The sequence below is a fragment of the Microcaecilia unicolor genome, chromosome 1, assembly GCF_901765095.1.
Source record: "Microcaecilia unicolor chromosome 1, aMicUni1.1, whole genome shotgun sequence".
In the NCBI taxonomy this organism is placed as follows: domain Eukaryota; kingdom Metazoa; phylum Chordata; class Amphibia; order Gymnophiona; family Siphonopidae; genus Microcaecilia; species Microcaecilia unicolor.
The window spans coordinates 76,787,433-76,802,544 of record NC_044031.1 but is presented as its reverse complement, the minus strand read 5'-3'; positions in this window follow the sequence as shown (position 1 = coordinate 76,802,544).

Here is a 15,112-nt window from a genome sequence, read left to right as displayed (position 1 = left end):
AAACAAATTTCTAGATCTAGAGCCTGTAATGGTAGAAGCTGTCTTGGGATTAGTGGCAGTCACGGAGACATGATTCACATTATATGTTATTTTTAACATATAATGCCACTTTTCAACACTTTTTTCCTACCCTGTCCTTCCTGAATAGATCATAGCCAGGTATAACTATATCCGAGACATGGTTCACATGGGATATGTTAAGAATAAAATTAAAGTGACAGACTTTAAGGACAAATGGGATAAGAAAGAAGCACTATGGATTAATCTGGAAAGAGGAAATGGAAAACATATTTACATTGGTGTGATATACAGGTCTCCTTCGCAGTCAGAAGAAATGGACAGAAGCCTAGAAGTCCCAGCATGTAATATATCGATTATAAGATACCACGGTACCCTGAAGCAGGAGTCGAAACTCGGCCGGAGTCGGGCCGTGGATGATAAATATATCGATTGAACAGCTGCAAGATAAGTGATTCCTGCACATTTACTATTTAGAGTGTTAGGTATCATGTTATTAAAGCCTGGGAGGTTTTTTCAGTCCATGATGATTAGATAGAACTCCCTTAAGTTTGGATTCCAACAAAAGAGTATCTGTCCGTATTTGAGGCTTTTTCCTCCCATATATATATATATATCACAATAGTAGTAGGGTTAGAGTATATGTATGCAGATTTGATTGCTGGATTGTAATACTCTATGAGCTCTAATTTATGAGTATAGAATTATGAGTATAGAATTCAGAGCACAGACCGTAGAAGTCTGCCCAGTGCTAGCCCCGCCTCCCAACCACCGGCGCTGCCACCCAATCTCCGCTAAGCTTCTGAGGATCCATTCCTTCTGAACAGGATTCCTTTATGTTTATCCCACGCATTTTTGAATTCCATTACCGTTTTCATCTCCACCACCTCCCGCGGGAGGGCATTCCAAGCATCCACCACTCTCTCCATGAAAAAAATACTTCCTGACATTTTTCCTGAATCTGCCCCCCTTCATTTCATGTCCTCTAGTTCTACCACCTTCCTGTCTCCGGAACAGGTTCGTTTGCGGATTAATACCTTTCAAATATTTGAACATCTGTATCATATTACCCCTGTTTCTCCTTTCCTCCAGGGTATACATGTTCAGGTCAGCAAGTCTCTCCTCATACATTTTGTAACGCAAATCTCATACCATTCTTGTAGCTTTTCTTTGCACTGTTTCAATTTTTTTAACATCCTTAGTAAGATACGGCCTCCAAAACTGAACACAATACTCTAAGTGGGGCCTCACCAACGACCTGTACAGGGGCATCAACACCTCCTTTCTTCTGCTGGTCACACCTCTCTCTATACAGCCTAGCAACCTTCTGGCTACGGCCACCGCCTTGTCACACTGTTTCGTCGCCTTCGGATCCTCAGATACTATCATCCCAAGATCTCTCTTCCTGTCTGTACATATCAGACTCTCACCGCCTAACATATACATCTCCCCAGGGCCGGCCCTAGGGTTTCTAGCGCCCTCCTGCAATCTATTAGTCGGCGCCCCTACCCATCCAGAGGCGGGATCACTATGGCTCCGCCCCCACAGTAGACACACCCCTTTTACCAGCCATGTCATCATTGAAAATATTACACCAGTATAGAAGAAAAATAACTTAGCACACAGACCAGAAATTAGGAGAACAGACAGTCTTGCCAACTTTGAAAAACAATGTGTTATCAAAATTTCAGAATCTAACAAACAGATCCCTATTCAGACACGTGGCCTTGCAGTCACACATGTAGAACACAGCCCCTCTTCAAATTCTTCAAAAATTAACCTGAAATCCTAAGAAGTTAGACTCTGCATGCAGCACAATAGCCTTCCCATCAAACACAGCTTAGGATCTAGTTAGGACAGACTTAATCAGCATAAACTAACATATTCTACAATCTGAGTTGGACAGACTAACAGGAGTTACTGAATTGGGAATGAGAGATAGGTGATGGTTAGGAATTGAAAGCAGGCATCTAGCCCTCCTGTCCTGTGAGTTGCTGTGTTGGGGGTGGGGGAATGGGGGTGGAAAAGGGTGGGTCAGGTCAGGGCCGTGCCTAGGGTCTTTGGCGCCCCCCTGCAGACTATCAGTTGGCGCGTGCGCGCCCCCCCCCCGGACCTGCCTGGCTCCAAGGCGCGTGAAGAGCTGGGCGGTGCCAAAGAGCCGAGCGCTGCTCCCCTAAGCTGCCGTCTGGGGTGCGATGGAGCAAATGGCTGGGTTTGGCCTGAGCCTCCTCCGCTCCATCCCCAATTCCCCGGCGCTTTAAATTTACCTCTCTCCGCCTCCGACATCTGCGCAGCGTCAGTGAAAGCGCTGCCTGTCTGACATCTCTCCACCAGCCTTCCCTTCGCTCGTTCGTTCCCTCTGTGTCCCGCCTTCTTCTGACATCATTTCCTTGAGGGCGGGACTCAGAGGGAACGAACGAGTGAAGGGAAGGCTGGTGGAGAGACGTCAGACAGGCAGTGCTTCCACTGACGCTGCGCAGACGTCGGAGGCAGAGCGAGGTAAATTTAAAGCGCAGGGGGAATCGGGGATGGAGCGGAGGAGTAAGTTTTTTTTTTAATACAGCTCAACGGCACGGCGCCCTTGAAGGCAGGCGCCGCCCTGCGGCGCTTACTGTGTTGGCACGGCCCTGGGTCAGGTGCAGCACTAAACAGCAGTCTCTGACAAAACAAGCGTCCAGGCTCTGCTCAGTCTGCTGTGCTGTCTCTGTCTGAGCCCTCTCTGGGCAGAGGACAGAGGTTAGCTGACCTCCCACAAGTTATTTCAGAGCCAGATTCAGTTGGAACAGTGACGTCCTCTGACAAAGACAAGGAGGATATTTCTCTGCTTGGGAGGGGGGAGGGGACGGGACAGAGAGCTGACAGGTTTGGAGCCAGACTGAGATGAGCAGCAGAGATTAGATACTCAGCAGAGCTTGATTGCTTGCAAAGAAGCACCCTTGAAGGCATGCGCCCCCCTGCAGTGCTTACCCTGCTTACCGGGTTTGACCGGCTCTGCGTCTCCCATGGATTTCTACTCCCTAAGTGCATTTCTTCGCATTGCATTTTAATTGCCAAACATTAGACCATTCTTCTAGCTTCTGCAGATCTTTTTTCATGTTTTCCACTCTCTCCGGGGTGTCCACTCTGTTACAAATCTTGGTGTCATCCACAAAAAGGCAAACTTTACCTTCTAACACTTTGGCAATATCACTCACAAATATATTGAACAGAATCAGCCCCAGCACTGATCCCTGAGGAACTCCACCACTCACCTTTCCCTCATCCGAGCGAATTCCATTTACCACCACCCTCTGGCGTCTGTCTGTCAACCAGTTCCTAATCCAGTTCACCATGTCGGGTCCTATCTTCAGCCCGTCAAGTTTGTTCAAGAGCCTCCTGTGGGGAACCGTGTCAAAAGCTTTGCTGAAATCTAAGTAGATTACATCTATAGCACGTTCCTGATTCAGTTCTCCGATCACCCAGTCAAAGAATTCAATGAGATTTGTTTGGCACAATTTACCTTTGGTAAAACCATGTTGTCTCGGATCTTGCAACTTATTGGTTTCCAGGAAATTCACTATCCTGTCCTTCAGCATCGCTTCCATTACTTTTCCAATAACCGAAGTGAGGCTTACCGGCCTGTAGTTTCCAGCTTCTTTCCTATCACCACTTTTGTGAAGAGGGACCACATCCGCTGTTCTCCAGTCCCATGGAACCTCTCCCGTCTCCAAGGATTTATTAAACAAATCTTTAAGAGGACTCACCAGAACCTCTCTGAGCTCCTTCAATATCCTGGGGTGGATCTCGTCCGGTCCCATGGCTTTGTCCACCTTTAGATTTTCAAGTTGTTCATACACACTTGCTTCCATGAACGGTGCTATATCCGCTCCATTCTCATATGTACTTTTGCCAATCAATCGTGGTCCTTCTCCAAGATTTTCTTCAGTGAAAACAGAACAAAAGTATTTGTTTAGCAAATTTGCTTTTTCTTCATCATTATCCACATACCGGTTCGCAGCATTTTTCAGTCTCACAATTCCATTTTTAGTCTTCCTCCTTTCACTAATATACCTGAAGAAATTTTTGTCACCCCTCTTTACATTTCTAGCCATTTGTTCTTCCGCTTGCGCTTTCGCCAGATGTATTTCTCTCTTGGCTTCTTTCAGTTTCATCCAGTATTCCTCTCCATGTTCCTCTTCTTGAGTTTTTCTGTATTTCATGAACGCCAACTCTTTAGCCTATATTTTCTCATCCACTTGCTTGGAGAACCATATCAGTTTCCCTTTTCTCTTGCTTTTATTTATTCTCCTTATATAAAGGTTTGTGGCCATATTTATATCTTCTTTTAGCCTGGACCACTGCCCTTCCACTTCTCGTATGTTTCCTCAGCCCATCAGCTCCTTCCTCAGGTATTTCCCCATTTTACTAAAGTCAGCATGCTTGAAATCCAGGACTTTGAGTTTGAGTGGCTGCCCCCCAACTTCAGCTGTTACATCAAACCAAACTGTTTGATGGTCACTGCTGCTAAGGTGGGCACCCACTTGGACATTTGACACATTATCCCCATTTGTGAGCACCTGATCCAGCGTTGCTTCCTCTCTCATGGGTTCCATCACCATTTGTCTGAGTAGAGCACTTTGAAAACCATCCACAATCTTTCTACTTCTTTCTGATTCCACAGATGGAACTTTCTAATCCACATCTGGCAGATTGAAATTTCCCAGCAACAGCACCTCTCTTTTCTTTCCCAATTTATGGATATCTGTGACCAGATCTTTATCTAGTTCCTCCGATTGTATCGGAGGTCTGTAGACAACACCCATGTGGACAGAGGTTCCATCATCTCTTTTTAAAGTGATGCATATCACTTCTTCTTTTCCCCGGGCCCCTGTCATTTCAGTCGCTGCGATATCATTTCTCACATACAGAGCTACTCCTCCACCTTTACGACCATCCCTATCCTTCCTAAATAGATTATAGCCTGGTATGTTTGCATCCCATTCATGGGAATCATTGAGCCATGTTTCCATGATTGCAACAACGTCTAGGTTTGCCTCTAACATCAGGGCTTGCAGGTCATGAACTTTGTTGCTTAGACTGCGAGCATTTGTGGTCATCACTTTCCATCTACATTTCAGTGGCATTTTTGTCTTCTGTTTAGTTTTTTGTTTAGTCTCACTTTCTACTGTGTTGGTAAGAAGTGATTTACTAAGATTGTTGTTTTCATTGCTTTCTTTTCTAGTGTCACATCTTGTCTTTAGCTTTAGCTGGGGGTGATCACTTGAAGTGACCTGACTCCATACGCTACCCCACCATCTAGTTTAAATGCCTACAAGCATATTGTCTAAATTTCTCCCCAAGAACTTTTTTTCCTGCCACAGTGAGATGCAGCCCGTCATTACAATATAGTCTTTTGGTTTTCCATGTATTGCCCCATCCTCCTATGCACCTAAAACCTTCTTTGTGACACCAGGCTTTGAGTCAGCTATTGAAATTTTCAGTACTTCGCAACTTTTCTCTCCCTTTCCAAAGGTAGGTAGTACTTCAGAAAAAGCTATTGTTTGTAGCAAAGGTTTTAACCTCTCCTCTAGCTCCTGAAAAGCTGTCTGCACGGCACGAGTATTACTGGACAAGTCATTTGTTCCCAAGTGAATAACAAAATCAGTGTTTGACTCCTTAGTTTCTTCTCTGATTATAGAGATTATTTGCATGGTACTCCTGGTAGCTGAGGAGCCTGGAAGACATTTCACTTTGCATGGCCCCTTGAACTGTGTTTCAAAGGTAATGCCTCAGTAGCAACAATTTCCTGAAATGAGTTTCAACATTAGAGCTTTGGGGATGTCTTTTCTCTTTGGGCACCTTCGTATTTTCAGGGACATCACAGTGCTGTAATGGAGCAAAAAAATTCTGTAGGGGCAACATTTGTGAGGGCGGATGCTTCTGTGCTACGTAAAGTAGTCTGCCTGAGCCTACCGTGAACCATCTATTCTTAGGTGGTTTTATCCTTTGAGGCAGTGGCAGGAGCATAGCCAGACCTGCCATTTTGGGCGCCCCCCCCCCCCCCGAATTAACCTGGGTGGGCCGTTCCCACCCCCACCCCTGTACAGTTATTTAAAAAAATTCCTTCTCCCCCCCCCAGGCATCTTCTTCTCTCTCCCTCCTTGGCCTACCTGGGCAGCGCTTTTTCCCTTCACCATCTCCTCCCGAGTTTTGCATTTCTCCCTCTCTTCTGCCCGCTCTCCCCGTCCGCGTGGTCTGATCACTTTTACTCCCTGAAGCGCCATTCTCCCTCCAGCACCGGCGATTCCCATAGCCTTCTGCCAGTGTGCGTTGTTGGGGGAGTGCCTGTGGAGAGGCCCCGCCCCCAACGACGCACGCTGGCAGAAGGCTATGGGAATCGCCGGTGCTGGAGGGAGAACGGTGCTTCAGGGAGTAAAAATAATCAGACCACACGGATGGGGAGAGTGGGCAAAAGAGGGAGGAAAAAATTGGCGCCTCACTTGGGTTGGGGCTTGTTAGGGTTGGCGGGCCTGAAGGAAAAGTGGCTGGGCCTGGGCCCGTCCAGGCCCACCCGTGGCTACGCCCCTGGGCAGTGGTGAGAAGTTGGTATGATTCTGTGCAGTCATAGAAGCTGCTTTAAGTGCATCCAATTCCTGTTTTACTTTACTGAGCTCCTGTGTTAAACTAGTAAGCTGAAGACAGATAGGACAAGTCTCCAGATGGTTTGCCTTGGAACTAAATCACCACAATTATTACAGAGAATAAAAGTCATCTTGATTGGTTGAAATGGGTATGAACAGGTGTACTGTGATAGGGTTAACAGTCTGCAAGATTGCCTGTGTGTGATTGAGGAGTAATGTTAATGATTTTTGGCTTGTCTATATATGACTGGTTAAACCCTGCGCCTGTTCCTCGATTTTTGGCCTGCCCGATTTTAGTTCCAGGGAATTTGCAGTTTTTTCGGACGTTTTAAAATGGAGCTCCGACGGCGTTCCTGGACAGACTTAAAAGGTGGAGATGGTGGTCTTCGAGTTATGGGACCAAGGTAAGAAGCCCCTTGGGCTTGGATTATTTAAATTTAAATTTTTAAATGCAAATTTTAGCACACATTGGCCGGGGCTCTGGGTAAAATTGTTTTAAAATTTATTTTTGTTGTTAGGGGTTTTAGGGGACTTGCTTTAGGTAGGCTATAGGGGTCTGACCCGTGAGAAAATTAATTTAGTGTTGTTTTGTGGGAGAACGCAGTTTGAAGGGGCTGCGCATCTCTGGGGCCGCGGTTTTAAATTCCGTTGATTATATGTGATAGAGAGGAAGTTTAGGGAAATTTAATTAATTATTTAATGGACTTTCTTGAGGAAAACGCAGCGTGTACAGGAAATAACGTATTTTTAAAATTTGAAATTACCAGGGTACCTAGAGAGATGTGCTACACTAGTTCAGTGAGCGGGAACTGTGCAGCATATATGGTTACCAAAAAATTTGGAAAATGTGCTTTTCTCCATTATAGTCTATGAGATTTCTTGTTTTCAAAATGGAGCTGACACTAAGAAATTCCAAGTTCCATGCTCACAGGAAAAACTGTAACTTTTGTGTTGGAGTTTTTGATTGACTCAAGAGGGCAGATGATGTCATCAAGTTCTGGTTTCTATGACTACAGCTTGGCTTGAGGGAAGAAGTCATTTAGGAACCTGCACTGGTAGGAGAAGGGTGCTTAAGGGGGTGCTCTCCAGTGTTAACATTAAAAAAAAAGGTTTATTTCTATATAGACGAGGCCAAGGTGGCACAGAAATTATTTTAAGTAAGAGTTAATAATTTTTGGGAAGCTAGGTTTGGTTTGAGAGAACACCTTAAGGGTGTTTGACTGGAAAGGGTTAATTTCAATTGAAGAAGGAAAGGCTTTTATTATTTTTTTTTAAACAGTCAGAAGTGACTACACATCCTGAGATTCACTTGTCAGGGAAAGGGGTGAGTAGGTGACTTTTGGGGAATAGGTCCAAAGATATAGCAAAGGGTAACCTGGAAAACAGGGTGGCCTAGAGGAGGATCTGCAGGCCCACAGCCATTTTCATTTCAGAGTCAGAGCTGATAATAGGGGGATTTGACAGGGGAAGAAACTGGGCTCGGGTTAGTGTTAGCAGGTACTAGTGCCAATGTTCCTGTTCCAGTGTCACAGCAGCGCTAAAGCTCCTGTACCAGTGTCACAGCAGTGCTAAGGCTCCTGTTCCAGTGTCACATCAGCGCTAAGACTCCTGTTCTAAAGTGGCGGTTGCAGTATCAGTGTCACAGTAAGGAGGTTCCTGACCAAGAGTGAGGAGGCTTGTCACGCTTCGAAAGTGACTGGGAGGAGGATGTTAATTTTTAAATATTTTTCAGAATTGTTTTTTTTGTGTGTGTGCACACATAGTTTTAATTTTGGATCATTTGGAATGTCTTAAAAGAATTTTAAGTTTTATGCTACAGACATTCTTGAAATAAAGAAGCATACCACTTACCTGGGAGAAGGAGGTTCCTGATGGTTTTTCCTTAACCTGTGGAGAAAGATAACACAATTTCAACACAAAGAAAACATATTCTATAGCAAAACTAACATAGAAGTGAAGCTTGACAACTATTGAAGTACTTATCTGACAAAGTTCTGCTGAGAAGAGGGAAATTTCTTTCTTCGGTGAATTCCTAAGTTGAGCAGTCCTAGAAAGAAAGATAAGCACTATAGTTAGTTTTATAACTGTGAAGTCGATCTATATTATTAAATGTTAATTGATCTTAGAGAAAATGTTAAGAATATGTGATATTGCATTTTGTCACTTTAATTAGACAAAAACATTTGAAGTTAGTACTTAAAGGCATTTTAAACTTTTAGCAAGTATTGTCTTGCAAGATTAAAAAAAAGGGTTTTAAGAGAAAGAAAACCATTTTAAGACTATTAATACATTTTAACCAATATTTAAAGGTTGATTGTGTAATAAAAAAAGTTTGTTTACCTGATACATTGTGGTCCATTGCTTTACTCCTGTGAGTAGATATTACCCATACTTTGAAAAATCAACACTGTTTTTTTTTAAATATATATTTTATTTATTATATAGAGGTTGTAGTGCAGGGTGGAAGTGTGCTCGGCCTCAAGGTGAACCATCCTACCCAACCATTGTGACCGATAGTAAATTCTGCTATCACTTTGGAAACCGAGCAGCGCTGAAGCCTAGGAGGCGCTACAGAGCCCCTTTTTCTTGGCGTCACGGACAGGATAGTGTTTTGGGGTCACAGAGTGTGGGTACACCCTTACAGGACTGGGCATTAGATACCCCAAAACAACACTTTGTCCTCTGGAAGAGTTGGGTGTTCCTGGAAGCACTATGGAAGACTGGGCATGGACCTTGAGGGAAGAATGGTGGCAGGTTTACAGTGAGCAGTAAGAGGAGGAACGGCGAGACCAACAGCAAAGGCAAGAAGAAGAGATGAGGCAAAGTGATGAAGAGCTTCACCGAATTCAGAAAGAGCGGAGAGAGCAGCAGTTGTTTGAAAGGTTCTTGGAAGGACCACGAGCTGTCACAGCCATGTATATCCCAAGGGATAAAAAAATTACTGACTTTGCTTGAACTCCAAAAGAGCATGGAGACATTACTATGGTAGAGTGGATAGAGAGCAGTGGCGTAAGAAGGGGGGGGCGGTGGGGCGGTCCACCCCGGGTGCACGCCGCTGGGGGGGTGTCGGTTCTGCTGGTTCCCTGCTCCCTCTGCCCTGGAACAGGTTACTTCCTGTTCCGGGGCAGAGAGAGAGCAAGGAACCAGCAGAGCCAATGCAGCTCCCAGCGACGTGCACTCAGGGGCGGATCGGCCCTCTCGCCCGCCCCTTGCTTCCTAATGCAAGTAAAAATGCGCTCCTGGGGGGGAGGGCGCGCGCCGAGGGGGGGCACCGTGCTGCACCCGGGGGGGGGGGCGCACAGCGGCGACCCGCCCTGGGTGTCAGCCGCCCTCGCTACGGCACTGATAGAGAGGACCAGAGCTACTCTCAGGGTCTTGCGAATTTGTCCAGAAGACCAATTAGAAATAGTAAAAGATCACTTAATTGGACAAGCAAGGGACACAGCTCGATTTGTTGCTCCTAGTTCACAAAAGACTGTGGAAGACTTGTTTGAAGTTTTGAAAACTGTTTATGGGGACAAAGTTCCTGTGACAGTCAGAGTAAAGGAATTTTACAATAGAAGGCAGGTCTTAGGCGAAGATATCCAGTCATATACATATGGTCTTCAGGAAAAAATTATCTATTACAGGGGCCATGAGAATTGCTGCTTCCTCTGTATTTGTGGAGGCAATAATCTTAATTTCCTCATCCACTTTTGGTTCCTCCTCTGCAGTAATCTTTATAGTGTTGGCTTCATCTTCAATCGCTTCCAGTAGATTTCCTCCTGCTATGAGTTCAAGAGGAAATAGCAGTTCAGATTCCCTTACCAAATTAATCTCTGACAGACACTCCTTGTGCTGCACCCCTTTCGAGGAAGAGTCTGGTAGTTCTCCTCCTAAAGAGGAATTATCTTCCTCATTTTTCACTTCCATTCCCTTGAGCTTCACCTTTTCAGGTGCCTTTCCTGAGCTTTCTTCCAAGATCAGTCCCATAAGGGTAAAGGACTCTTTCTCATCAGCCTTATATAATTCTCCCGTGAAGACAGGGCAGTATTTCAACTTCTCCATATCCTCTTGCATTGGGTTTTCCTTTTCAGGTTCCATCGCCATCACCTCAGCTGTCCACATTAGTTTCTCTAGTTTCATTTTCTCAGCCTTCTCGGCTAAATCAGGGGAAGTATTGTTCTCTTTGGAAGGAAGTTCTTCTAAAATTATACCAGTTTTCAATGATTCAGTATATTCTTGTGATATCAACACTGATCCTTCTCCTTTTTCTTTCTCTATTCCATTGTTCTGATCATCCAAAAGCCCACTCTCAGAACCTGCTTCCCATAGGTTAAACATCTCTTCAGCCTTAGGCTGGGTTTCCTTCCCATTGCAACATGTAAGATTGTCCAGTTTCCCATTGCCTGCATCCGCAGCCACAACTAGTGTATTACTGCTGGAGGAAGAACCAGATTCTGTAGTACCTAACATAGCTAAAGTTACTTTCTCCTTAGCAGCAATCTGACTCATTTTCTCACATCCTTCAGTTAACTCCGTCATCATTTTCTCAAAGGCCACTTCTAATCTGTGGTACCCTTCTTTCCTCTGTTCTTCCATCTTATAGTATTTTTCTTCTCTCTGCTTTTCCATTTTACGGTACTCTTTGCAGCTTTTGATACCACTCTTCTACTCTTTGCCTTTCAGCCTGCAAATCTTCCAGGTACTCATACCCATTCTCATACCTTTCTTGACTGTAATGGACTTCACATATATTGTCATACTTTTTGTAATATGTGTCTTCCTGGAACACCACATCAGCTCTACAGTAACGCTGGATATGACCCACTTCTCCACAATGATAGCATATGGGTCTTCTTCCTCTTCTGTCAGTTCTGTTTCCAAAATATCTTCTTCTCCAGAATCCCTCCTGCCTCTCTTCCTTCTGCCTCTATCTCCTCTCCTGGTATGCTTGCCACTCCTCTCTCAATGATGGAGCCCAGTCTTCCATACTGCCTCCAAGGAGCACCAAACTCAAACAGGAGATCAAGTGTTGCTAGAGGGACCTATTGCCTGTACCTGCAGGATTGTGCACTCACTCTAGAACCCCAAACTCTATCCTGTCTGTGACACCAGAAAAATGGCTCTGTAGCGCCCCCTAGGTTTCAGCGCTGCTTCGTTTCAAAACAATAACAAAACTTGCTATTGGTCACAGCACCGGGGGTAAGATGGTTCCCCTGAAACGAAGCACACTTCCACCCTTGTCACTACTGCCACTAAAAATATCAACCAGTGTTGATTTGTTAGAGTGAGTGAGACCTCCAGGAAGGCAACAGGCAATAAAAGGCTTCCACAGGCTTTACAGGTATTTCAAGTTTTTATTGCGCATAAACATTAAAAAAAATATCCTAAACAGCTTTAAAATAATGAGTTAATATCATTAGCTAAAGTGCATTTTTACATTTTAAAAGTCATCTTAAAATTCCTAAACCTCAAAGAAATTTAAAACCTCAACTGGGCTTTCTAAAGTGCAGTATTTATTCAAGTTAACTATTGTTCTTTCTCTTGCAGGTCATTTGATTAACACATCAGGTAAGTACTTTTAAAATATTCTTTTAACCTTTTTCTAAGCTTGCAAGTATGTGCTACTAAAACTCTTCTTTTCCTTTATAGACCCTTAAACAGCTTTACTTTAACAGGAGTCTTCAAAATTAACTAGGCTTAAGCAGCAGCCTTTGTGTTCCTGGCAAGAATGTGCAAGCTTTTCACTTGAGTATTGCTCTGGCGTGGCCCAATGTCCATGTAAAAATGCCACCAATACTGATATTTGCATTTAAAAAGAAAACTGAGTGTGCACACCAAAAAGAAATACAAATATTTAAAATACTTCACCGGCTCCAGCACTTTCTTGTGGTGGGTACCTTAGGTTCTCAGTAGCTGGTTCAGTCTCTGGATCCCCTCCTTGGATCTTTAGGGTGTCCTCAGGACCTACTAACCTTCTCAAAGAAACCAAAGAAGGAAGACCCTGACTCCCTGTGTGAGCAGCTGAATCAATATCTTCTTTGGCAGAAAAGCCATGTATACTAACTATTTCAGAAAACAAAATATAATTATTTGTCCTTTTGCTAATATCCCAAAATCGAATAAAGTTTTTTTTAATGCACACTAAACAGTTCACTCTCAGCAATGCTCCAAACAACAATGTAGCACACAAACCTTTTCCACTTAAAAAATCATAAATTCTACAAAATAGCAAGGTTCAAGTTTTGTCAGTCTCTAAGCAGCTTCCATCACAGCTCAGATTCCAAGCTGCCTCCTTAATTCCAATGTAGCACTGAACCTTCTAAGCTGCTTCCAGCACTGCAGACCCCAATATTCTAAAGCTGCCTCAAGCTTAAGGTCACTTCAGCTTCAATGCAGCACTGGGCATTCTAAACAGTTTTTCAGCCCTGCTTTTCTTTTTCTCCCTAGAAACTCAGTATTCCCTGAAATTACTCTTCCCTGAATCTGGTTTTTAAAGGCTCTTTTTTCTTTAAAACCAGCCTCTCAAAACACCAGTTCCCTTTTAATATGAAATCATGAAATTAATAACTTTCCTTAATGATCACCTGTCATATTCCTCAGGAGAATATTGTTTCTTTAAAATCTCCAGCTCTTCAAACTCTTTTCAGAGCTCTGACATCAACTAAAATACATTTCTAGTTTCCAACGTTTTTCTCATCCCCTGTAAACAGAAGTTTTCTTTCCCCTTTCTCACTGAAACAGTACCCGTGGAGGGGCATTTTCGATCGGGGATGCCCATCTCTAAGGGTACCCATCTTCAAGGACGGCGCCGCGAAGGGGCGGGGCCAACCGTATTTTCAAAATGAGATGGGTGTCCATCTTTCGTTTCGATAATACGGTTGGTGGCGCCCAAATCTCGACCTAAATGCTGAGATCGCCGGATTTAGAGATGGACGCCCTCGGTTTTCCCCCATAATGGAAACTGATGGCGCCCATCTCAAAAATGAATAAATCCAAGGCATTTGGTCATGGGAGGGGCCAGGATTCATAGTACACTGGACCCCTCACATGCCAGGACACCAACCGGGCATCCTAGGGGGCACTACAGTGGACTTCGCAAATTGCTCCCAGGTGCATAGCTCCCTTACCTTGGGTGCTGAGCACCCCGAACCCCCCCCCCCCCAAACCCACTCCCCTCAACTATACACCACTACCATAGCCCTTAGGGGTGAAGGGGGGCACTTACATGTGGGTACAGTGGGTTTCGGGTGGGTTTTGAAGGGCTCCCATTTTCCACCACAAGTGGAACAGGTAGGGGGGGCCTGGGTCCGCCTGCCTGAAGTCCACTGCCCCACTAAAGCTGCTCCAGGGACCTGCATACTGCTGTCATGGAGCTGGGTATGACATTTGAGGCTGGCATAGAGGCTGGCAAAAAAAGTTTTGACAGGTGTTTTTTTGAGGGTGGGAGGGGGTTAGTGGCCACTGGGGGAGTCAGGGAAGGTAATCCCTGATTCCCTCTGATGGTCATCTGGTCAATTCGGGCACTTTTTTGGGACTAGGACCTGAAAAAAGGGACCAAATAAAGTGGACCAAATTCTCGCCACGAACGACCTTCTTTTTTCCATTATCGACCGAGGGCGCCCATTTCTTAACCAGGCTTGGCACGCCCCTGTCCCACCTTCGCTACCGTTCCGACACCCCCCCGGGAACTTCGGCCATCCCGGAGACGGAAAGCAGTTGGGGACGCCCAAAATTGGCTTTCGATTATGCTGATTCTGGCGCCCCTGAGAGAAGGGAGCCCATCTCCCGAAAGATGGGCGCCCTTCTCTTTCGAAAATAAGCTGGTTAGTCTCCCAGACCACTAAAAATCCTGAAACTAGAGACCTATGACCTTTTTTATCTCTAAATTCTGCCTAAAGCTCAGACTGGAGCCACACTTGCCTCTGTCTCTCTTCAGGTTTTTCAACTGACTCGTACAACTGAATTTTTCCTGGTGACATCACTCATTCTACCAGGCTCATGCACGTGAAAGTTCCAAATCCTGCACATGCCACATCTTCAAACATTGCAAAAATAATCTTATTCTCTTTTAAAAGACACAAACTTCTAGTGCTTTATTTAAAACCAAGAATATAATAATAATTAACCTCTCATACCACAACCATTCTTCAGAGCTCTGATCCATGCATACAACTAATACATCCATACTTACACACAATACCTTTCCCGTAGCTAAACTTGTATAGTTCTCCAGTTCAGCCACACCAGTTCTCAGCACACAGATCACTGAAGGATAAATCTCCTGATCCTCAGCATTAACACTGCCATTGCTCACCTCTCACCACAGCAATCACTCTGCCTTGCAGCATCTCAGACAGCTACAGACTGCTCCTGACTGCCCTGAGCCTGAAAAAGCCTCAGAGGACTAAAAATTCAGCCACACCTGAGCCTGACTGCATTAAACAACCTTTCCCCTGCTACTGCGCTCTGGCTCCGTACACGCGAGTTCC